The 26,524-nt window shown below is 37.9% G+C and overlaps 1 protein-coding gene across 1 annotated transcript in view; it reads right to left on the bottom strand.

The window, feature by feature from the left end:
- GABRG3 (gamma-aminobutyric acid type A receptor subunit gamma3) overlaps nucleotides 1-26,524 on the bottom strand; it is an 846,425-nt gene that overhangs the window by 23,532 nt on the left and 796,369 nt on the right. The gene's annotated exons all lie outside the window — the stretch shown is intronic.

Below are 26,524 nucleotides of genomic sequence, written 5' to 3'. Positions count from 1 at the left end.
ACTCATCCCTCAAGTAACTCTATTCTCAGTTTGCTTTTTCAATAGTAACAGACTTATACATAAACTTTTATATCTAAACTTCAGTCACAAATTTATATTTCCATTTTTGTAGTATGAATTTAAGCTTATCAATCACTTACTATAATGTTTTGCATAATATTTTTATATTTATTTTATCCTTTCATGATTACTCAGAAAACAAACAGAATAAATCATTTTATGGACACTACTTCCTCTTTACTAAAGCAAAGCCACACATAAATGAGTTGGGATTAATAGAGATGTTACTGGAAATCTCATAAGATTCCATGAGGGACTGGGAGAGTGTGCATGCCTAATACGTTGTTTATTTTATTCCAAAGTCGCCTCTACCCATGTCTTTTCTAGGTGACCTTTTGCAGAACTGTGTCTCTCTCCTTCCTCCCATTTGACCTCCATCCTTCAACCTGCTGGATTCAACCTTCTGGCACCTGAAATTCACGATGACCAGAAATGAGCCTCTATCACACCAATACCTTCTCTTAGCTTAGGTCCTCCTTTCATTTATCCAAGGTGGGAATCTAGACAACCATTTCTGATTCATTTTCCCTTCTTCAACTTCTCTATTTCCCCCAATTCCTCTTCCTACCTGGCCCATGTACTATTTACCAAAGCCCCTGGCTTGTCTCATAACAACCTTCAGTACTCTGGATCATTCTGCGTCCTGTCACCAAAAGGATCTTTCCAGAACACAGCATCTTGTTTCTCCTGTACAACTGTCAAAACTTTATGGTGGAGAGAATAAGATGGAGCAGTAGGTGGACATGGAGTGCATCTCTCTCCATGGATACATCAGGAATACACCTTCAGACACAGAAGTGCTTGCAGAACACCAGTTCAGAATGGGCAGGAGCTCCTGACCAGTGGAAAAAAATATATAGAACCACATAAAACTCGGTAGAATGAAAGAAGTAGGGAAAAAAAGAGAAGTGTTAGTAGCACTGGACCTGCCTCTGGCAGGCGGGGGAACTGAGCAGGGGTTTGACCTCCACACTGGGGCAACTGTTTGGGACAGAGGAAAGATAGTTGAGGTTGAGAGTGAAGCAGCTGATCTGTGACAGTCTAAATGGAATAAGAATCACACAGAAAATCCTTGCCACAGCCATACATACCCCAGTCAGGGACATGGGTCCCCTAGAAGGCACAGCAGCTGGGGGCTGGAGTGCAGGGATTGTGGAGGAATCCAGGGTGAGGTCTGTGGTTGACGGTGGGGAGATGGCCCTAGGGGACATGCGGGAGGAGACTGTAGTAGGAAATGCCTGTGGAGGAAAGCCAGGCAGCCTTGGAGGCAAGGTGATACTGCTGTGTGTAGGGATGGGGCCATCACTTTAGCCTCTCTCTCCCACAGGCCAGCACCAGCAGCTGAACAACAGAGAGGCTGGCCCTTCAAGCACCTGGCAGTGCTGAGCAACAGAGAAGGACCCAAGTCAGGGGAGCCCTCTAAAGGCCTGAATGGGTGGGGCAATGGAGGAGGTCTCACCGAAGATCACCAGCTACCAGAGGCTGGAAAAAGACTCTGATAGGGCCATAGCTCCTGTAGTTGAGGCTGTCTGCATCCCTGCACACTCAGGGTGGCCGCTGTGCCACCTTCATGCTCAGTCCTCACTGGGGCAGAGCTGCCACAGACTAGAAAAAGCCCTAATAAAACCATGTCTCCTGTGACAATAGACATTAGTGCTCCTGCATAGCCAGCGTTCCTGTGATCCAAGCAACTGCGCCACCTCCATGCATGATCCCTACTGGGAAAGAACTGCCAGAAGCTAGAAAGAGTCCTGTATCTATGCAAACGGGGTCACTTTGGTCACATCAAACTCTTTAAGACCCTGTGGACTGTGGTCTGCAGGCTTTTCTGCCCAGGAGATTCTCCTGGCAGGAATACTGGAGTGGGTTGCCATACCCTTCTAGAGCACGATACTTCCTGCTGCCAGCTCCCTTGAGTACCTGGTGCTGCCAGGGCCCCTGTGACCTAAGCAGCTGTACCACCTCCACAGCTGGCCCTCACTGGCGCAGAACCAAGTCCTCCAGGGCATCCTCATGAGCAAACCCGTCTGGATGACCCACATCCAGAGGTAGAGATAAAGCTACAGTTGAAACCCAGGGGCAGTGTGGCTAAGGAAGAATACCCAAAACCTTCCCACCCACTGTACAAACTAGATTAAATCCACACAATCAACTAGGAAGACTGTGTTTATGGAATATTTAAAAGGACAACGAGAGTTCTCACAAAAGAAAATGTACTAGTTCTGACACCTGTGGACATTGAAGGCAAGAACACACAGGGAGAGTACCAGATTAGAGTCTGAGCAGATCCCACAGCAGGTCCAGACACCAGCCCGGTGTTGAACGGCATCCTAGGGAGGTGAGGTGGACTGTGACTCCTGGTGAGGGAATGGATGCTGACAGCAGAGACTCAAGAGAACATTTCTTATCTTTTGACTTGTTCTGTAGTTGCTTCTGGATGTTCCGCCCATCCCCTTTCACTCTGTTGTTGTAGTTGATGGTTTTTACCAGCACTATTAAATCTATTTAAACTTTAGAGAATTTTTTAAAATATAAATTTATTTATTTTAATTGGAGGTTAATTACTTTACAATATTGTATTGGTTTTGCCATACATCAACATGAATCCACCACAGGTATACACGTGTTCCCCATCCTGAACACCCCTCCCTCCTCCCTCCCCGTACCATCCCTCTGGGTCATCAATAGCCAGGACAAGGAAGAAACCCAGAGAATTTTTTAAAATTGCACTTTTTATTTCTGTTATATACTGCCTCTGTATTGGCCTTTTGCAGTTCTGTGGGGTTTTCCTTTTTTTTTTTTTACTTCTTGTTATCTCTTTTTAAAAAATTAAAAAATTTATTGTTATTTTTTTTTCTACATTTATTCCTTTGTTTGTGTTTCCTACTGTTCTTTTCCCATTGTAGTTAATCTTTACTGTATATAAATCCTCTTTATCTACTTCTGCTTAACTTTGCATTTATATTCTTTGTTTCTTTTTCTCACCATATTTGTCAGTTTATTTTGTTTTTGTTGTTTTATTCCCCAGTTGGCACCTTGCTTTAGTTCTGTTTTCCAGTTTGCACTTTAGTTAGTTTTAATCTTAATTGGTGGATATAATTTTTGATTTCTTTTGTTTGCAAGGTCAATCTATTATACTTTATTTATCTTTTTTTGACTTTTGGTTTTGCTTCTGGGTGTACATATATGTGTGTATATTCCATTATTTTAGTTATTATTTACCTGATTTTGTAATTGCCATTTATCTGGGATGCACCTTTTGTTTCTCACTTTTGTGTGTTTGTTTTAATGCCATTTAATGCCATAACAAACCACCTGTGAATCTCTGTTCCTGGCCAGAGCCCAGGCCCCGAGACTTTGGAGTGGGTGCACTGACTCCAAGTCCCTAGATTACCAGAGAACTCCTAACCCTAGGGAATATCAAATATTGAGAACAGCAACAAAGGCAACCATTTGTGTGAAAGACCTGGCACCACCCAACTGCCAGTAGCACCCTGTGCAGGATGCCTCATTCAAACAAAAAATAAGACAAAAATACAAACCCAATCATCAGCAGACAGGATTACCACCTCACTCAGCCATGCCCATCAGAGGGGAAAAAACTCACCTCCTCCAACAGGAACACAAGCATAAGTCACAGCCTACCTGAAACTTACACAAACCACTGGACCAACCTAATAGGGGCAGAAACCAAAAGGAAGAAAGAATTCAACATCAAAGCCTGGGAAAAGGAGGCCTCAAACACAATAAGTTAAAAATAAATAAATAAATAATGAAAAGTAGAGAAATAATGTGCAAATGAAAGAACAATCTAGAAACATATAAGTCCAAATAAATAAACAGGAAATAGGCAGACTACCTGAAAAAGAATTCAGAATAATGATAGTAAAGATGAGCCAAAACCTCAAAAAATAAAATGGAGAAAATGCAAGTATCAATTAACAAAGACCTATTGAAATAAAAGAATAAACATACAGAGACAAACAGCACAATTACTGAAATTAAAAATACTCTTGAAGGAATCACTAGCAGAATACCTGAGGCAGAAGAATGGAAAAGGAAGCTGGATGATAGAATGGTGGAAATAACTGCTGAAGAGCAGAATAAAGTAAAAAGAATGAAGACTATCCTCAGTTAGTCTCAGAGAGGATAGTTTCAGAGACCTCTGGGACAATATTAAATGCATCAACAATCAAATTATAGGGGTCCCAGTAGAAGAAGAGAAAAAGAAAGGGTATGAGAAATTTTTTGAAGAGATTATAGTTGAAAATTTCCCCAAATTGGGAAAGGAAATAGTCAATCAAGTCCAAGGAGCATAAAGTATTCCATACAGGATAACCCCAAGGAGAAACACACCAAGACACATACTAATCAAAGTAACAAAGATTAAACACAAAGAAAGAATACTAAAAACAGCAAGAGAAAAACAACAAGTAACATACATAGGAAACCCCATACATTTAACAGTTGATCTGTTGGCAGAAACTCTTCAGGCCAGAAGGTAATGTCAGGATATATTTAAAGTACTGAATGGGAAAAAAATCTGTAACCAAGATTATTCTACCTGGTAAAAATCTCATTCAAAATTGATGGAGAAATCAAAAGCTTTACAGACAGGCAAAAGTTAAGAGAATTTAGTACCACAAAATCAGCTTTACAACAAATGTTAAAGGGACTTATATAGTCAGGAAATACAAGAGAAGAAAAAGATCTACAAAAATAAACCCCAAACAATTAAGAAAATGGCAATAGGAACATATATATCAATAATTACTTTAAATGTAAATGGATTAAATTCTCCATCCAAAAGACACAAAATGGTTGAATGGATACAAAAACAAAACCCTCATGTATACTGTCTATAAGAAACCCACTTCAGACCTAAAGACACATATAGACTGCAAATGAGAGGATGGAAAGATATATTCCACTCAAATGGAAATCAAAAGAATGCTGGAGTAGCAATCCTCATATCATAAAAAATAGATCTTAAAATAAAATAAAATATATTACAAGAGATAAGGAAGGATACTACATAATGATCAAGGGATCAATCCAAGAGGAAGACATAGGAATAGATGTTGTAAATATCTATGCACCCAACACAGGAGCACCTCAATACATAAGACAAACACTAACAGACAAAAAAGGAGAAATTGACAGTAACGCAATAATAGTAGGAGACTTTAACATCCCACTTACACCAATGGTCAGATTATCAAAAAGAAAATTAAAAAGGAAACACAATCTTAAATGACACACTAGAACAGATGGATCTCATTGATGTCTTCAGGGCATTCCATTCAAATGCAGAAGACTGCACTTTTTTTTTCAAGTGCACATGGAACATTCTCCAGGACAGACCACATCTTGGGTCACAAATCAAACCTCAGTAAACTTAAGAAAATTGAAATCATATAAAGCATCTTTTATGACCACAAAATTAGATATCAATTACAAGAAAATAACTATAAAAAACACAGACACATAGAGATAAACAATATGTTTCTAAATAATGAGCAGGTTACTGAAGAAATCAAAAGGGAAATAAAAAAAATTCCTAGAAACAAATGACAATGAAAATAAAACAATTCAAAACCTATGGGATGTAGCAAAAGCTGTTCTAAGAGGGAAGTTTATAGCAATACAATCTTACCTAAAGAAACAAGAAAATCATTGAATAGAAAATCTAACTTTACACTAAAACAACTGGAAAAGAAGAAGAAGAACAACAAAAACCCTGAAATCAGTAGAAGGAAAGATATCATAAGGATCGGAACAGAAATAAATGAAAATGAAATGAAGGAAACAATAGTAAAGATTAATAAAACTAAAAGCTGGTTCTTTGAGAAGATAAACAAAATTGACAAACCTTTAGCCAGACTCATCAAGAGAAAAAGAGAGAAGAACCAAATCAAAAAAATTAGAAATGAAAAAGGAGAGGTTACAACAGATAGTGCAGAAATATAAAGGATTATAAAAAACTATTATAAGCAACTATATGGAAATAAAATGGACAACCTGAAAGAAATGGGCAGATTACTAGAAAAGTTCAATTTTCTAAGACTGAACCAGGAAGAAAAAGAAATTATGAACAACTCAGTTACAAGCACTGAATTTGAAACTGTGATAAAAATTCTCCCCAAAAACAAAAGCCCAGGGCCAGATGGCTTCACAGGTGAATTCTCTCAAACATTTAGAGAAAACCTAATGCCTATCCTTCTAAAACTCTTTCAAAAAATTGCAGAGGAAGGAACACTTCCAGACCCATTCTAAGAGGCCATGATCACCCTGATACCAAAACCAGGCAAAGACAACACAATAAATGGAAATTATAGGCCAATATCACTGATGAATATAGATGCAAAAATCCTCAACAAAATTCTAGCAAACAGAATTCAACAAACATTGAAAAGCTTGTACACCATGATCAAATTGGGTTTATTCCATGGATGCAAAGATTCTTCAATATATCCAAATCAATCAGTGTGATACACCATATTAACAAATTGAAAGATTAAACCATATTGCAATCTCAATAGATGCAGAAAAAGCCTTTGACAAAATTCAGCACATACTTATGATTAAAATTTAAAAGAAAAAAAAAAGAGGGCCTAGAAGGAACCTACCTCAAAATAGTAAAGGCCATATATGATAAACCCACAGTTTATCCTGCTGGGGAACAAGACAAGGGTGTCCACTCTCACCACTATTATTCAATGTAGTTTTGGAAGTCCTAGCTACAGCAATCAGAGAAGAAAAAGAAATAAAAGGAATCCAGACCAGAAAAGAAGTAAAGTAGTCACTGTTTGCAGATGACATGATACTATACATAGAAAACCCTAAAGATACTATCAGAAGATTACTAGAACTCATCAGTGAATTTAGCAGTCACAGAATACAAACCAATACACAGAAATCATTTGCATTCCCATATACTAACAATGAAAAATCAGAAAGAGAAATTAAGGAATCAATCCCATTCACCATTGCAACTATAAGAATAAAATAGCTAGGGATAAACCTACATAAGGAGACAAAAGAATGGTATGTAAAAAATTATAAGACATGATGAAAGAAATAGAAGATGACATAAACAGATGGAGAGATATTTCATGTTCCTATGCAAGAAGGATCAATATGTGAAAATGATTATAAAATGTGAAAATGACTATACTGCCAAATGCAATCTGCAGATTCAATGCAATTCCTATCAAATTACCAATGGTATTTTTCACAGAACTAGAACAAAAAATTTCTCAATTCATATAGAAACACAAAAGACCCTGAATAACCAAAGCAGTCTTGGGAAAGAAGAATGGAGCTTGAGGAATCAATCTTCCTGACTTCAGATTATACTACAAAACTACAGTCATCAAGACAGAATGGTACTGGCACAAAAACAGAAATATAGACCAATGGAACAAGATAAAAATCCCAAAAATAAACCCATGCATCTATGGGTACCTTATTTTTCACAGAGGAATCAAGAATATACAATGGGGCAAAGATAGCCTCTTCAATATGTGGTGCTGGTAAAACTGGACAGCTACATGCAAAAGAATGAAATTAGAACAGTTCCTAACACCATATATGAAGATAATCTCAGAATAGATTACAGACCTAAATGTAAGACCAAAAACTATAAAACTCTAGAGGAAAACATAGGTGGAACATTCTCTGAGATAAATCACAGCCAGGTCCTCTACGACCCACCTCCCAGAGAAATGGAAATAAAAATGAAAATAAACAAATGGAACCTAATTAAACTTAAAAGCTTTTGGACAATGAAGGAAACTATAAGCAAGATGAAGAGGCAGCCTTCAGAATGGGAGGAAATAATAGCAAATGAAACAACTGACAAAGAATTAATCTCCAAAATATAGAAGCAGCTCATGTAGCTCAATATCAGTAAAATAAAAAACAACTCAATCAGTAAGTGGGCCAAAGAAACTAAACAGACACTTCTCCAAAGAAGACATACAGATGGCTAACAGACACATGAAAAGATGCTCAATATAGTCCATTATCAGAAAAATACAAACCAAATTACAGTGAGATATCACCCCACACCAAACAGAATGACCAACATCAAAAAGTCTACAAACAATAAATGCTGGAGAGGGTGTGGGAAAAGCGAACCCTCTTGGAGTGTTGGTTAGAATGTAAAATGATACAGACACTATGGAGATTCCTTAAAAAACTAGGACTAAAACCACCATATGACCCAACAATCCTACTACTAGGCATATACCTGAGGAAATATAAATTGAAAAAGATACATGTCCCCCAATGTTCACTGCAGCACAATTTACAACAGCTAGAACATGGAAGCCACCTAGATGTCCATTGGCAGATGAATGGATAAAGAAGCTGTGGTACATATATATACAATGAAATATTACTCAGCCACAAAAGGGATGCATTTGAGTCTACATTATAATGAGGTGGATGAATGGATAGTCTATTATACAGAGTGAAGTAAATCAGAAAGAGAAAGATAAATATCATGTATTAACACATATATTTGGAAACTAGAAAGATTGTACCAATGCATTTATCTGTAGGGCAGCAATGGAGAAACAGACGTAGAGAACAGACTTATGGACATGGGCAGGGGGAGGAAGGAGAGGGTAAATGTATGGAAAGAGTAACATAGAAACTTACATTACCATAAGTAAAATAGATAGCCAATGGAAATTTGCTGTATGACTCAGGGAACTCAAAAAGGGGCTTTATAACAACCTAGAGTGGTGGGATGGGAGGGGGTTGGGAGGGACGTTTAAGAAGGAGGGGACATATGTATACCTATGATTGATTTATGTTGATATTTGGTAGAAAACAACAAATTTCTGTTAAGCAATTATCCTTTGATTAAAAAAAAAATAAAGAAAGAAAATTTTAAAAAAGGGAAAAATACTTTATTATGGTCTTTCTGGGGCCCAGGGTAAGCTACCCCAAAATATGCCTCAATGGCATAGTGATTACTTTGAATTAAAGTTACTTAAGAAATGACCAATGCAAGAGATAGCTACTCTGACCCTCCTATTTGTCTACAGAAGTAGGAAAACAATCTCTCATGTGAAAGGTGTACTCCCCACGTCTAGAGGTAGGTCATCCTTATTGCCAGGAAGCCTGTATAAACAAACCTTTTCCCTTCTTTAATTGATTTCTCACTAATTAAGCACTCAAAACCCAAGTTCTTTATCCTATTAATTCCTCACAGATGTATTGTTCTTTTTGGTCTAAAAAGTATAAAAGCTACATTTTGGGCACTTCCCATTTTTATGAGACCTCCTTGTGTATGAATCAAATTTTGTTTCTTTTTCTCTTGTTAATCTGCATAATGTCAATTTTATCATTAATATTAGTCCAGCCATAATAACTCAAGACGGGTGGAGGGTGGGGGGAATTTCCCCCTCTCCAACAGTCTGCATCATTCTGAATGAAATGCCCCCTTGACCCTGTATTCTTTGCACTTCCCCAGGTCCTCAAATGTGCCAAGATCCTTCCCCAGTGGTTGCTACATATCTTCTTTTCTGCGTAGGATGTGCTTCCTTTCACCTGCATCCAAATAGTTCACACTCAACTTTGAAGCTCAGCTTAGAAATCATTTAGTCCAGGAAGCACTCTCTAATTGTTTCTAACAACTGTGACTAATTTATTTCTATAATTCTAATAAAATATTAGACTCAAAACCAATAAACTAGTTGAGTTTTAGAATATATGCCTTGTTTATCAATGTTACTTGATAAGCAATCAGCTGGTACTTGTTTAAAAAAAAAGATCTTCATGGTTGCAGAGTCAGACACGATCAAGCGATTGAACACCACATGTGCAGTTTTTCAGATAAGGCCAGGTCCATCCCTAGTTATATTTGTCATTCGTTCTAGGACTGGTGACTGAAAAAGAAATGTTTCTTCTATGAAAAAAGTCCCAAAGTCCCATTTTTACTTAAAATATTCACAAGCAGACTATATTAAGCCCGTGTAAAATTATGCCTTTCAACAAATTAGAATATTTTTTGCAAAATATGGTGTTCTGTTGTAGCAATACTCAGGATGGCCAATAGAAACATCAATTTGGAGATTATTTCCCAAGAAACATTAAACATTTTTAGCAAATTAGTATTTCAGTACAAAGGAAGGAGAATGATTACCCTGAAGCAATAAAAAACACAAACATATTTTTCTAAGTAATATGAAGGTCAAGTTATATCATTTCCTGGGGAAATATTATTATTTATGTGTGACATTTAAAGGTCTATTAATATTTACATAAAATTTCAATAAAAACTGAGCAGAAAATAGAAAAGCAAAACATAATAAAACACCCTACCAGTTATGAACACAATCTCAGTGGAATATTCCACATGTTGAATAATTTCTTCAACCACCATTGTAATTTCCTCAGTGAGGAAAACAGAGGGACAACTCCAGAGCAGATTCATTTTAACAAATTCATCTAACTTGCACCAACCTGAGGTGAACAGATTCTGCATAGCCTGTGTTCAGAATACCCCTTTGCCTAACTCATGAGTCTGCCTGAACGTCCCACTGTTAGATGTGAAAGTGAGAAGGGGGTATCAGGGCCACATTCTGGGGCTTGGTTCTATAACTCAGTTGGCTCTTGGTGAGGTTCTGGGACACAACCTAAAAAGTGGTTCCAGAGAACCCCTGGTTCTCTGTTTCCAGCTTCCATGGGGAACAAATATCTGGAGAAGCAGTAGCAGGAGGAATTGTGGGTTCCAGCTTCACTGTCTCAGACAGGAAGACCAATACAAAGCCAATGTGCCAATCATCCCAAATTGGAAGGCAGAGGGCATAGGGCTCTCATTTTCAGAAATACCACGTTTCTGTACATAATTTATTTGTCTAGGCTTAAGTTAAAACATATCTTCATAGGAGGCAAACCATTTCCTTATTTCTGAAAACATGTGCCTATTAAGTTTCTCAGGGATTCCCAGGTAGCTCACTGGTAATGAATTCACCTGCCAATGTAAGAGACACAGGAGACATGGGTTCAATCCCTAGGTTGGGAAGATCCCCTGGAGGAGAAAATGGCAACCCACTCCAGTATTCTCACCTGGACAATCCCATGGGCAGAGGAGCATACTGGGGTAAGTCTATAGGGTTTCAAAGAGTCGGACACGACTGAGTGAACACCACACATGCAGTTTCTCAGATAAGGCCAGGTGCATTCCTAGTTATATTTGTCATTAGTTCTAGGACTGGTGACTGAAAAAGAAATGTTTATTCTATGTGCTTCCCCTCTGCAAGTGTTCACATACCTGCACACATGCATGTTATGAACACACAGACACATACTCAGGGACCTGGCAAGCTCCAACTTGAGTATGAAGTCTCCTCTCCAAGTACATGCTTTTTTAGAGGTCTTAATTCCTTCTCTGAGGTGTTTTAGCTGTTTACTCTGATAATTGTGCAACCTTCCTAATACAATTCATGAACTAAATTGCAGAGATTTTGTTTTATTGTGATTCAGTTCAGTTCAGTCGCTCATTCGGGTCTGACTCTTTGCGACCCCATGAATTGCAGCACACCAGGCCTCCCTGTCCATCACCAACTCCCGGAGTTCACTCAGGCTCATGTCCATCAAGTCGGTGATGCCATCCAGCCATCTCGTCCTCTGTCATCCCCTTTTCCTCTTGCCCCCAATCCCTCCCAGCATCAGAGTCTTTTCCAATGAGTCAACTCTTCAGACGAGGTGGCCAAAGTACTGGAGTTTCAGCTTTAGTTCTTTCTAAATCAGACACTTGAGTTTCCAATTAACTTTTATGACAGATAACAGGGTTCAGTGATTCTAGAATCCTTAAAGGTCATCAGAGTCTGCCATGAAATGCGCCTGATGCCCATTTCCCAGGGGAAGATAGAATGGAAAAAGTTGGAGAGGGAGTGAGAAATTTCTCTGATTTATCAAGATAGACAAGTCATCTTGGGTCAGTGGAACTGTAAGAAGAATTTACCTTTTGCTAATTGCTCATTTTTGTGACTTTTTTTCTGAGCCAAGGTAAGGAAAAGTTATACTGAAGACTTTTTCAGAGAGCAGGTGAATTGTTACTTTTTAGGACAACAGCATAGAACAGCCTGTTGATACTACTTATACAATAAAAATTTGTTAAGCTAGTACTGTGTTCCATAAGATATAAAGGTTAGCAACATACAGAATGTTCCCTGAAGATTAAACACTAGCTATATCTTACATAATTTTCACTGTTCCCAGAGAATACTATTATAAATCATTATTTACTCAATGTCATGGATATCTTCATTTCTTTATTTCTCCTCAAGACACCAAAAACATACCTGGCAGACATACCCTAAAATGACTTCCAATTAGTCACACATTTGTATGACTCTCTCCTCTTGAGAACCTGGGCAGAACATGTGATTTGGTTTTAGCATGGATTTTGTAGATCTGTTAATTTCAGGTTTGATCCAAAGAAAGATTATTGTGGGTGGGCCTGACTTAATCAGAAGAAAATCCTTAAAAGAACTGAGTCTTTCATGATGAAAAATTCTTCTAGTCTTGAAGAAGTGAGCTGCCATCAGCTCTACAGTTACAAACAATGAATTCTTCCAACAGCCTAATGAGTTTAGAAGTAAATTTTTCTCCAATCAAGATTGCAGATGAAAATTAAGCTCAGGCTCAATCACAGCCTTATGAGAGCCTAGACAAAGGACTGAGATAAGCCACACCCATACTCCTTGCAGAAACGGTTGAATTATGTTGATTTTGTCTTAAGCCACAAAATTGCTGGTAATATGTTACAAAGAAATGGAAAAATAAAGGAGAATAACATCAGCACAGTGGCCAAACCAAAGGTCCCTTAAACATGTTGCTCCCTCCAGTTCAGTTCAGTTCAGTTCAGTGGCTCAGTCATGTCTGACTCTTTGCAACCCCATGGACTGCAGCATGCCAGGCCTCCCTGTCCATCACCAACTTCCAGAGTTTACCCAAACTCATGTCCATTGAGTCAGTGATGCCATCCAACCATCTCATCCTCTGTTGTCCCTTCTCCTCCTGCCCTCAATCTTTCCCAGCATCAGTGTCTTTTCAAATGAGTCAGCTCTTTTCATGAGGTGGCCAAAGTATTGGAGTTTCAGCCTCAACATCAGTCCTTCCAGTGAACAACCAGGACTGATCTCCTCTAGAATGGACTGGTTGGATCTCCTTGCAGTCCAAGGGACTCTCAAGAGTCTTCTCCAACACCATAGTTCAAAAGTATCAATTCTTCAGTGCCCAGCTTTCTTCACAGTCCAACTCACACATCCATACACGACCACTGGAAAAACCATAGCCTTGACTAGACGGACCTTTTTGGGCAAAGTAATGTCTCTGCTTTTTAATACAGTGTCTAGGTTGGTCATAACTTTCCTTCCAAGGAGTAAGCGTCTTTTAATTTCATGGCTGCAGTCACCATCTGCAGTGATTTTGGACCCCCCAAAATAAAGTCAGCCACTGTTTCCACTGTTTCCCCATCTATTTCCCATGAAGTGATGGGACCGGATGCCATGATCTTCGTTTTCTGAATGTTGAGCTCTAAGCTGTAAGCTCAACTTTTTCACTCTTCTCTTTCACTTTCATCAAATGGCTCTTTAGTTCTTCTTCACTTTCTGCCATAAGGTTGGTGTCATCTGCATATCTGAGGTTATTGATCTTTCTCCCAGCAATCCTGATTCCAGCTTGTGCTTCATTTAGCCCAGAGTTTCTCATGATGTACCCTGCATAGAAGTTAAATAAGCAGAGTGACAATATACAGTCTTGGTGTACTCCTTTTCCTATTGGGAACCAGTCTGTTGTTCGATGTCCAGTTCTAACTGTTGCTTCCTGACCTGCATAGATTTCTCAAGATGCAGGTCAGGTGGTCTGGTATTCCCATCTCTTGCATTTATCCATGGATAAAAGTGCCTTTGTGGGAGATGTGGGATTCAGCTAGGAGACTGTGAAAAAATGATGCTGTTGAAGAATAAAGAGAGACCCACTGAGAAAACAGATTTATACTCAGATGACTGACTCATTGCAGTCACAGCTACAGACCTAGAAACAACTCTGATTGTATTAGAATTCAGCTACAGTCCTGTTTGATTTTGGTTCTGTCAGCAACACCATATGCCTAGGGACCTATGAGGAGTCACACCCACTGTGTGTTGGCTATTAGGTATACAGAACCCAGCGGTGGGCCATGAAGTGGCCCATGAATCAGCTCCTGCCCTTCTTAGCTGTGGTCAGGGAGCTTCTGAAAACACTGATTTAAACAATCACCTACAGATGAGAGACTTTGTGGGAATCCAGGAGTCTAGTGAAAAAGTTTCACTATTAGAGCAAATAAATCAAGATTTAGACTTTACCCACATCACCTCTTCCCCCAAGGCAGTACAGCTCTGAGCCAAGAGATTTTCCTCACGTGTGATTTCTCCCATAGAAGAAACTGAAAGCACAAAAGTGAATGCCTGCTTTCCCTGGTGTGAGAGATTCTGCTAATGACACCCACTTTTCTCTTCCCTCACCCAGAGCACTGAATCCTGAGTGGCAACCTGAGGGGTAGTGAGCACTTAGAGCTTGTAATGGACCTTAACAAAGGACAAAGATTCTATCAAGTGCTCCAGGGATTCAATCAGAAGGTGTGCCCACAAGTTACTGAGGGCGCCTCACCTGTGGATTTCCCCAAATGGCCTATAGGCACTTCTAGGACTCTACATGTGATATCCCCCCTGCAACCTGCAGCTAGCTCCCTGTGTATGCTCCCAACAGTGGCAAGAACAAGCTTTAGTAGATGGATAGTGGGCCCATTGCAGAAAGCTGGCTCAAATCCAGGCCTGAGATAAACCACAAACATTCTTTTTTTCAAATTCATTTTTCAAACAATTTTCATCAGTATTTTCTGGCCTTCTCCTGTTTTTTATTTTTTAATTGAAGTATGTTTTATGCACAGTATTATATGTTACAGATAACAATTTAATGGTTCACAATTTTTAAAGATTTTTTAAAGGTTATAAATATTCCATTTATAGATATTGGCTAAATACTCTGTACTGTACAATAAATATATCCGTATACCTAATAGTTTGTAACTCTTACCTCCTACTTTTAATTGCTCCTCCCAGCTTCCCTCTCCCTATTGGTAACCAGTAGTTTGTTCTCTGGATCTAGGAGTCTGCTTCTTTTCTGTTATATTCACTAGTTCATGTAGTTTTTAGATTCCACATATAAGTGATACAATATTTTTCCACATATAAGTGATACATTATTTTTATTTCTCTGTCTGATTCATTTCAATTAGCATTATTCCCTCCAAGCCCATCCATGTTGCAGCTAGTGGCAAATTTTCATCCTTTTTAATTGCTGAGTAGTATACCATTCTGTGAATGTGTCTCTGTGTGTGTGTATGTTTGTGTGTGTGTATATATATAAAAGAGGTGAGGTATGGATACTTCTTTATCAATGCATCTTTTGATGGACACCTAGGTTGCATACATATCTTGGCAACTGTAAATAATGCTGCTATGAACACTGGGATGCATGTATATTTCAAATTAGTGTGTTCAGGGTTTTTGGGGTGGAATTGACTGGGTCCTATGGTAGTTCCAGTTTTAAATTTTTTGAGAAAACTCCATACCATTTTCCACACTGGTTGTACCAATTTACATTCTCCAAAACAGCATACAGTGTTCCCTTTTCTTTACATCCTTGCCAACATTTGTTCTTTGTGTTCTTTTTGATAATGGCCTTTCTGACAGGTGTGAGGTGATATCTCTCACTGTGGTTTTGATTTACATTTCCCTGATGACTAGGGATGCTGAGCATGTTTTTTAGTTCAGTTCAGTTCAGTTGATCAGGCGTGTCTGACTCTTTGTGACCCCGTGGACTGCAGCATGCAAGGCCTTCCTGTCTATCACCAACTCCCAGAGTTTACCCAAACTCATGTCCATTGAGTTGCTGATGCCATCCAGTCACCTCATTCTCTGTCATCCCCTTCTCCTCCTGACTTCAGTCTTTCCCAGTATCAGGGTCTTTTCAAGTGAGTCAGTTTTTGCATCAGGTAGCCAAAGTATTGGAGTTTCAGCTTAAAAATCATTCCTTCCAATGAATATTCAGGACTGATTTGCTTTAGGATGGACTGGTTGAATCTCCTTGCAGTCTAAGGGACTCTTAAGAGTCTTTTCCAACACCATAGTTCATCAGTGGAATATTACTCAGCCATTAAAAGTAAGGCATTTGAGTCAGTTCTGATGAGATGGATGAACCTAAAACCTATTATACAGAGTGAAGTGAGTCAGAAAGAGAAAAATAAATACCATATTCTGACACATATATACAGAATCTGGAAGAATGGTACTGAAGAACTTATTTACAGGGCAGCAATGGAGAAAACAGACATAGAGAATAGACTTATGGACATAGGGAGAGGGGAAGAGAGGGTGAGATGTATGGAAAGAGTAACATGGAAACTTACATTACCATGTGTAAAACAGATAGCCAATGGGAATTTGCTGTATGGCTCAGGAAACTCAAACAGAGCCTCTGTATCAACCTAGAGGGGTGGGATGGGGAGGGAGATGGGAGGGAGGTTCAAAAAGGCGGGGATATTTGTATACCTATGGGTGATTCATGTGAGGTTTGGCAGAAAACAACAAAATTCTGTAAAGCAATTATCCCTTCAATAAAAAACTAAGTAATTGGAAAAAAGAAGAAGAAGAAGAAGAAAAAACCGTGTGGAAACACAAAAGACCCTGAATAGCCAAAACAATCTTGAGAAAGAACAGACCTAATGGAATACATTTTCCTGACTTCAGGCTGTTATAAGCATCTAGAGTAATGAAAATTGCATGGTACTGTCACAAAAATAGACATATAGATCAAATGTTAAATTTTAAAATGAAAATTAAGAGATTTCTGTCTGTGTTTATATGGATGTGTGTATATCTAGGTATGTATGTGAAAAACATCATATATTTCTATCTCTAAATGGCATGAACAAAACTAATAAATATGTTCTATTTAATTTGCCTAAAGAAATTAAGAACTTATATAAATTCTCTGAAATATAAAAAACTAACCCAAATAAATTTCAGATTCATGAGATCTAGAAAAAATGCACTATTAAATTATTATTTGGGAAATTGGTTTTAGATGGAGGGGTAGAAGTATCTGTGTTCATCTCCTACTGTGAGGACAGAAAAAGAGCAACTAGCTATTGAAGAATCATTAACAGGAAGACACTAGAACCACCAAAACAGATACCCCATATCCAAAGGAGAAGCCACAACCAGATAGTAGGAGGGGTGTAATAATTATAAAATCAAATCCCATACTCTCCGAGTGGGTGACCACAAAAGTGGAGAACACTAATACCAAATAAGTCCTCTCCTTGTTGTGAAGGTTCTTAGCCCCACGTCAGGTTTCCCAGCTTGGAAATCCAGCATAGGGACTGGGAATCCCCAGGGAATCTGACTTTGCAGGCCAGCAGGATTTGATTGCAGGACTTCAAAAGGACTGGGAGAAACAGAGACTCTATTCTTGGATGACACACACAAAAAATCTTACTTGTACCAAGAACCAAAGGAAGGAGCAGTGACCCCACAGGAGACAGAACCAGACCTAACTGCTAGTGTTGGATGGTCTCCTGGGGAGGCATGGGTCATCAGTGGCCTGTCTCAGGGAAGGGGGCTTTGGCAGCAGCAGTCTTGAGAAGTACTTCTTGGCATAAGATCTCTTGAAGGTCACCACTAGCCCTACCATAGAGCCTGTAGACTCCAGGGCTGGGTCACCTCAGGCCAAACAGGTAATAGAGAGGGAGCTCAGCCCCACCCATTAGCAGTCAATTGGATCAAAATTTTACTGAGCATGAATATACCTACCAGAGTAAGACCCAGGATTTCCCACCACCAGTTACTCCCATCTTAGAAGGCAGATAGAAAAAGCAAGATGAAATGCCATAGCTTCTAGAAGGGAAGCCACATCACAGAAGTTTAATCAATAGGAAACAGAAAAGGGTTATGTCCAAGACAAAGGGACAATATAAACCTCTGAAAGATAACTAAATGAAGAGGAGATAGTCAACCTTCCAGAAAAAGAATATAGAATAATGATAGTGAAGATGATCCAGGATATCAGGAAAAGAATGGAGAAGATGCAAGACAGGTTTACCAAAAACCTAGAAGAACCAAAGAACAAACAGAAAGAGATGAGCAATACACTAGAAAGAATGAATAGTAGAAAAACTGAGGCAGAAGAATGAATAAGGGACCTGGAAGACAACATGGTAGAAATCACTGCTGCAAGAGAAAATATAGAAAAAAAGAATGGAAAAAATGAAGTAAGAGACCTCTGAGACAACATTAAATGCACCAACATTCTCATTATAGGAGTCTCAGAAGAAGAGAGAGTGACCTACCTGAGAAAACATTTGAAAGGATAGCAGGCTGAAAACTTCCCCAAAATGGGAAATAGTCAACCGTATTCAGGAAGTGCAGAGAGTCCCAGGCAGGAAAAACCCAAGGAAGAACATAGTGAGACATATAGTAATCAAACTGACAAAAATTGAAGAAAGAGATAAAATATTAAAAGCAACAAGGGAAAAAAAAGCAATAACATGCAAGGGAACTCCCGTAAGGTTATCAGCTGATTTCTCAAAGAAACTCAACAAGCCAGACGGGAATGGCACGATATATTTAAAGTGATGAAAGGGAAGAACCTACAACCCAGTAGGACTCTTGTTGAGATTTATGATGAAATCAAAAGCTTTACAAACAAGTAAAAGTTAAGAGAATTCAGCATCACCAAACCAGTTCTATAACATGTGCTAAAGGAACTTCTCTAGACAGGAAAGACAAGAAAAGGAAAAGACCTATACAAAATAACCCAAAACAATTAAGAAAACAGTAATATGATTATACATTTAAGGTATTGATAATTACCTTAAATGTAACTGGATTAAGTGCATCAACCAAAAGACATAGACTGGCTGGGCAGATGAAAACATGTATGTGCATGCATATCCACTTACCCCATCACTCTACTTAACCCCTCAAACTGTATGTAATTATTTTATATTGTTAGGTTAATCATATTTCCATTATGGCTTGCACTTGTAATTATCTTTTGATTTCAGTCTGGCTATTGATTGTGAAAACTGATAAATAACTTTTACTATTGTGATTATGTAACTATTAATCACTTACAAATGTGAGAGTTTGACCATAAATAAAGAATGCTGAGCACTGAAGAGTTGATGCTTTCCACCTGTGGTGCTGGAGAAAACTCTTGAGATTCCCTTGGACAGCAAGGAGATCAAACCAGTCAATTCTGAAGGAAATCACCCCAGAATATTCATCAGAAGGACTGATGCTGAAGCTGAAACTCCAGTACTTGACAGTGAAAGTGACAGGTGCTCAGTCGTGTCTGACTCTGTGATCCCATGGATTATACAGTCCATGGAATTCTCCAGGCCAGAATACTGGAGTGGGTAGCCTTTCCCTTCTCCAGTCGGTCTTCCCAACCCAGGGATGGAACTGGAGTCTCCTGCATTGCAGGTGGATTCTTTACCAACTGAGCTATCAGGAAAGCCCTCCAATATTTTGTGGACCTGATAAGCCAACTCACTGGAAAAGACCCTGATTCTGGGAAAGATTGGAAGCAAGAGTAGAGGGGCACAACAGAGGATGAGATGATTGGATGTCGCCACTAATTCAATGAACATGAGTTTGAGCAAACTCTGGGACATAGTGAAGGACAGTGAAGCCTGGCATGCTGCTGTTCATGGGGTCTCAAAAAGACAGACACGACCTAGTGACTGAAGTAAACCGATCATGATTGGTCATCAGAAAATAATGAAATTTTATATCACTAAACCTACCATTTGATAGAAAAAAACTTGTAAGCACTTTTTAAAATCCAGAAGCACATTAGAATTACCTTGGAAAATTTTGAAATACCCAAATGCCCAGGTATTGTTTTTTCCTCCAAAGAATCTTTGACATTTTAATTTCTCACTTTGATAATGATTTCTCATTCAAATTCTTTCTTATCTGCAATCACCCTCTGTGTTTTTTCAGTCTTTTAACTTTATTGAAGATTTCAATAGCTTAGTCAGAGATCTCTCTTAGAAATTGTCACTTTGCACTTGAAAATATGTGGGTTATTTTCAAATATCATTTCATATTGATTTCTAACATAATTCCACAGTGATAAGAGATTAGACTCCGTACGATTTCAATACCTTTAGACCATGAAATTTTTGAGCATTGTTTTATGTCTCTGGATATGTTCCAATATCTCCAGATTTATAGTCTATGAAAACCTCAATAGAATTTGTATCCCACTGTTGTGTGAAAATTATCTGAATCTGAATCTTAACTAGGTCAAATTTGTTTGACCTTAACAAACAAACAAACAAAATTATCTGAATCTGAATCTTAACTAGGTCAAAGTGTTTTTCAGGTCTACTATATCCTTCTAGTTTTCTGTTTATTCATTCTATTAAATTTTGAGAGAATGATATTGAAACTCCAAATAAAAAAATCTCTATTTATGTACCTAAAAATAATTATATTATATAGTAGAGCTATATGTAACTTTGTCCTGTATTTTCCAAGTCTACTGTAAGTGTGTTATCATACTTTCATAATTTAAAAAGTAAAAAAAATATTTGATGTTAAAGTCAGTTGATGTTTGTTGGTTTAACTAGTATATATATATCTTTAGAGTCGTTTGCACTACATATAACACTTTTATTGTTCCTATTCAAATAAGATCTTATTATCTTTGTTATAAAATTTTCAGCAAGAAGTATTTGGCATGATGATATTTTGTAAGTAAATTAAATGCAAATGAGGTAAAGTTTTTAGGTGAATTATTTAAGAATATCATGATTTATGATATGTCAACTTAAAATTATCTTCTCCAAATTCTTTTGTAACTTGAAACTTTAGAGTTTTGCTAAAGTTAAACAGAAAAATGTATTGAATTTCTAGCTCATTTCCAAAAAGATAAAATTTTGAACCATTAATTACTGAACACAGGCTTCCTTGTGGAGAGAAACTAAAGATATTTGGAACTATTAATAAAATGTTTGATGTCACACTGATAAATTTTCTGTAAAAATGTACATATGTTTAGAAATTATAAATAGTATCTATATGTTTGCCTGATGCTGAAGTTCCAATAATTTGGCCACCTGATGTGAACAGCTGACTCACTGGAAAAGACCCTGATGCTGGGAAAGATTGAGGGCAAGAAGAGGAGGCAACAGAAGATGAGATAGTTAGACGGCATCACTGACTCAATGGAGTTGAATTTGAGCAAACTCCAGGAGATGGTAAAGAATAGGGAAGCTGGTGTGCTGCAGTTCATGAGGTCACAAAGAGTTGGACATGACTTAGCAACTGAACAACAACAATAATGTGTTTGCCAATCTAAAAAATGCTAGTGTAAAAACAGTTCATAATTGCTTACTTTGTAACTTTCACAAGAAAGTAAGATTTTCAAAGATTAAGAAATCTACATTATGTAATTAAAACTGCTAAAAGTAATAAAAATAAAATAATAAGGAACACATCTTAGTATGCAGGAAAAAAAGAGAGAGAGAGAGAGAGAGAGATCTAAGAATGGTAATGCATTTTGCTAAAAGAAAGTAATTTTGTCCTAAAGAGATACTAAGAAAAAGCGGGGGTGGGGGGGGGTGGGAAGGACGGGGCAAACATAAGGCAAAATCTGAAGTTAAAATAAGAAAGGCATAAAAGATTTATGAAAAAGCAACCTGAAAAAAAGAATTTTATGCATGGTCAGAATTGGCTAAATTTAGAGTATATTTAATTAAGTAAATAAATTTTAGTAATAAAATTTTAGTAATAAAAATTTTAGTATTACTCTAAAACTAGAGTAATAAACTCTAGTTTAGCAAAACTAGAGTTTGGTCTTCTCTCACCCTTAAGAGAACAAAGTTTTCTTAGGATATTGATCTGTTTCTGATAGCAGATTTTGAAGTTCTTTACCTTTTAGGTAACCTGTTGTAAATTTGTGTATTTGCCTTTGAAATCTTTTACTATCACTTTGGTTAAGTGAAAAGTATTTTTTTCACAATGACCTTGATCTTATTTGACCAGTGTCTAAAATTCTCAAACTGTCCCAAGTCAGACTCTAAACGAAGTTCTTTTGACTTCTAACTAACTTCAAGGTGCTTCAGAGGACTTCTGAAACATCTCAAAGGGACATATTCAACTGATTAGGCTTATTTGGTATGTTAAATTACATGGGAAGCATTATCAAATGAGTGATGATAAGCATTCTCAGGCTATGTTGCATGGTAAATGTTATTATTATAAATGTTCTAAAAATAATTTGAAGTCCCTAAAATCTGGATATATCCTGATATAATGTTATGATTCCAATTCTTGTATGTTGCAGAAATAATCAAATTTCTTTGTTAATTTCATTGTTATCAGATCTTTAACCATTCAATTTTAGGTTTTTATCATTTATAGCGTGATTATTTTATTCTGCAGCATTTACAAAAATTAATATCTTCAAGAATTTCACAAAATGATTTTTTGACAAATATAGGTTCCTGCTACCTTTTAGATTACACCACTGAGCTTGATAAGAAATTACAGAACTCTAGTGGAAAACTTGTTGGTTTTATAGACTGCTAATTAAAGATAAATTTCAACAAGAATTAGTTACATAGGATTTAGTGAATTGATGAATATGGCTCAACATATTCATACATTTTTTTGTTCAAAATATTACTGGCTTTTTAGTCTTGTTTTCCACTTGTGAGAAAACCTTTCCCTTTAAGCCAGCTATCACATGCAGCAATTTGACGAAGCACAACTTTGTAAACAAAGAGAAAACATTTATCTTTTCTGCTCTACCTCCAGAATTTGCAAAGTCTTAGTGAATATTCTTGTTTTTGTGGAAATATTATTATATAACATTAATACGAATTTGTTCTCCTCATAAAAAGGACAAAATTGGGAACATTGGTTATATTATCAAGGTTTTGACTGTAAACACATACATGAAAGAAACATCCATAGACTCACATATGACTAGGTGAATTTAAAGAACCAAGGTGGACAATATACTGCCAAAAATCCCTTTGGAAAAATGCCCTGATTCCTGCTTACAGGGTTTCCATCAGCCTTACTATGTGAGTAAGGAAAGCCATTTCCTGGCAGATGCAAGAACCTCACAATATTTTGAGGACCTCAAGAAAAGAAGGAGTCACCCAAATCTGAAGGTATTGCAGGGAAAATCTGATCATAAGTCCTTGGCACTGAGAGGTCTTGAGTGGTCTCTTAAATATTCTATCTGAGATTCTTTATGAAAAGTTCCAGGTTTGCCAACTTAAAAGAAATTATCAATTGCTCTTCTTGTTGCTGCTGCTACTGCTAAGTCACTTCAGTCGTGTTCAACTCTGTGCGACCCCATAGATGGCAGCCCACCAGGCTCCCCCATTCCTGGGATTCTCCAGGCAAGAACACTGGAGTGGGTTGCCATTTCTTTCTCCAATGCATAAAAGTGAAAAGTGAAAGTGAAGTCGTTCAGTCATGTCCGACTCTTAGTGACCCCATGGACTGCAGCTTACCAGGCTCCTCCGTCCATGGAATTTTCCAGGCAAGAGTACTGGCGTGGGGTGCCATTGTCTTCTCTGGCTCTTCTTGTCACAGTTGTGTAAATAATCAAGCTAAGTTTATTGAAATCAGAGTTGAACGAGAACCAATTCTACACAATCATTACTAGAAAATAGAACCAAAGTAAACTTTCTCAAATCATTATATGAGATCAGATTTACCAATAACAAAAATCAGAAAACTAGGGAGAGAAGAGAAGTTCATTTATCTATTAACTCAGCTGCATAATTTTCTCTAGTAAAATATTGGCTAGACTTATATTTAGGATTTCCCTGGTGGCTCAGATGGTAAAGCGTCTGCCTACAGTGCAGGAGACCTGGGTTCGATCCTTGGGTTGGGAAGATCTCCTGGAGAAGGAAATGGCAGCCCTTTCCAGACCCCTGTTTGGAAAATCCCAATGGACAGAGTAGCCTGGTAGGCTACAGTCCATGGGGTCCCAAAGAGTCAGACATGACTGAGCAACTTCACTTTCAGTTCAGTTCAGTTCAGTCACTCAGTCATATCCGACTCTTTGTGACCCCATGAATTGCAGCATACCAGGCCTCCCTGTCCATCACCAACTCCCAGAGTTCACTCAAACTCACGTCCATCGAGTAGGTGATGCCATCCAGCCATCTTCTCTGTCGTCCCTTTCGCCTCCTGCCCCCAATCCCTCCCAGCATCAGAGTCTTTTCCAATGAGTCAACTCTTCACATGAGGTGGCCAAAGTACTGGAGTTTCAGCTTTAGCATCATTCCTTCCAAAAAACACCCAGGACTGATCTTTAGAATGGACGGGTTGGATCTCCTTGCAGTCCAAGGGACTCTCAAGAGTCTTCTCCAATACTACAGTTCAAAAGCATCAATTCTTTTGTGCTCAGCTTTCTTCACAGTCCAACTTTCACATCCATACATGACTACTGGAAAAACCATAGCTTTGACTAGATGGACCTTTGTTGGCAAAGTAATGTCTCTGCTTTTGAATACGCTATCTAGGTTGGTCATAACTTTCCTTCCAAGGAGTAAGCGTCTTTTAATTTCATGGCTGCAGTCACCATCTGCAGTGATTTTGGAGCCCAGAAAAATAAAGTCTGACACTGTTTCCACTGTTTCCCCATCTATTTCCCATGAAGTGATGGGCTTTAGACTTATATTTAACAAGAATTACTGACTCAGTGGAGAAGGCAATGGCACCCCACTGCAGTACTCTTGCCTGGAAAATCCCATGGACGGAGGAGCCTGGTAGGCTGCAGTCCATGGGGTCGCTGAGAGTCGGACAGGACTGAGCGACTTCACTTTCACTTTTCACTTTCATGCATTGGAGAAGGAAATGGCAACCCACTCCAGTGTTCTTACCTGGAGAATCCGGGGAGCCTTTTGGGAGGCTGTCTATGGGGTCACACAGAGTCAGACACGAGTGAAGCGACTTAGCAGCAGCAGTGATTCGAGTTTGTGATTCATCATGCATTTTGTATGATGTCCTCTGCATTTAAGTTCAATTTATAGCCTTGTTGTATTCCTTTCCCAATTCTGAACCAGTCAGTTATTTCATGTCCGGTTCTAACTGTTGCATCTTGACCTGCATACAGATATCTCAGGAGACAGGTAAGGTGGTCTGGTACCCCTCATTTCTTTAAGAATTTTCCACAATTTGTTGTGATTCCCACAGTCAAAGGCTTTAGCATACTCAATGAAGCCAAAGTAGGTGTTTTTCTGGAACTCCTTTGCTTTCTCCATGATACAATGAATGTTGACAATTTGATCTTTGATTTCTCTGCCTTTTATAAACCCAGCTTGTACATCTGGAAGTTTTTTGTTCATGTACTGCTGAAGACCAGTTTGAAGGATTTTAAGCAAAACCTTGCTAGCAGTAGTCTGTTATAATTTCAAGATATATACTATAAAACATAAAGGGAACTGCTAAAACAAATCAAAACATTTTATCTAAAAACTTAGCAGTGAAGATAAAATGGAATCACAAAATATATTAAAGGAGCAGATAAAATAAGAAAAAAAAAGTGAACAAAAACATATTCGACAAACACAACAAAAGAGTAGGATGATAAATTTAAAAATAAACATGTCAACAATCACACTAAAGGTAAGTGGTTTAAATACACCAATTTTGTCAGCTTGGATAAATAAGCAAGACCCAACTATAGGCTGCCTACAAGAAACACTAAATATAAAGAAAAATAGGTTAAAAGTAAAAGAAAAATGTATACTATGCTGGAACTGATCAAAGAAAGATCAAGTTATTATATAATATCAGACAAAGTAGATTTTAAAACAAAAACATATTACTAGAAATAAATAGGCTTATTTAATAAGAAATAACATGTCAGTTCCAAAAAGAAGCAGTCATATTAAATGTGTATGGGCCTAATAAAATAGCTTTGAAATATAGAAAGTATAAACAAATAGATTTTTGCTAGGAGAAATGGCTGAATCTATACTTATGATCAGGGATTTCAGTACTACTCTCTCAATAAATGCTTGAACATGCAGACAGAAAATAAGTAGGTATAAAAGATCTGAACAGTACTACCAACCAGCGTGACCTGATTCACATTTATATAACACTCCTCTCTATGTCAATAGAATATACATACTTTCCAAATATACATAAGCCATTTGCCAAAATGGATTATATTATGAACACTGAGGTGAGTTTGGGGGCTTCCCTGGTAACTCAGCTGGTAAAGAATCCACCTGCAATGTAGGATACTCCAGTTCTACTCCTGGGTTGGGAAGATCTACTGGTGAAGGGATAGGCTATCCACTCCAGTATTCTTGGGCTTCCCTGGTGACTTAGATGGTAGAGACTCCATT

Source organism: Bos javanicus, chromosome 21, assembly GCF_032452875.1.
Source record: "Bos javanicus breed banteng chromosome 21, ARS-OSU_banteng_1.0, whole genome shotgun sequence".
In the NCBI taxonomy this organism is placed as follows: Eukaryota; Metazoa; Chordata; class Mammalia; order Artiodactyla; family Bovidae; genus Bos; species Bos javanicus.
Note: the sequence above shows the minus strand (reverse complement) of the source record. Positions and strands in the feature narration are given on the sequence as shown.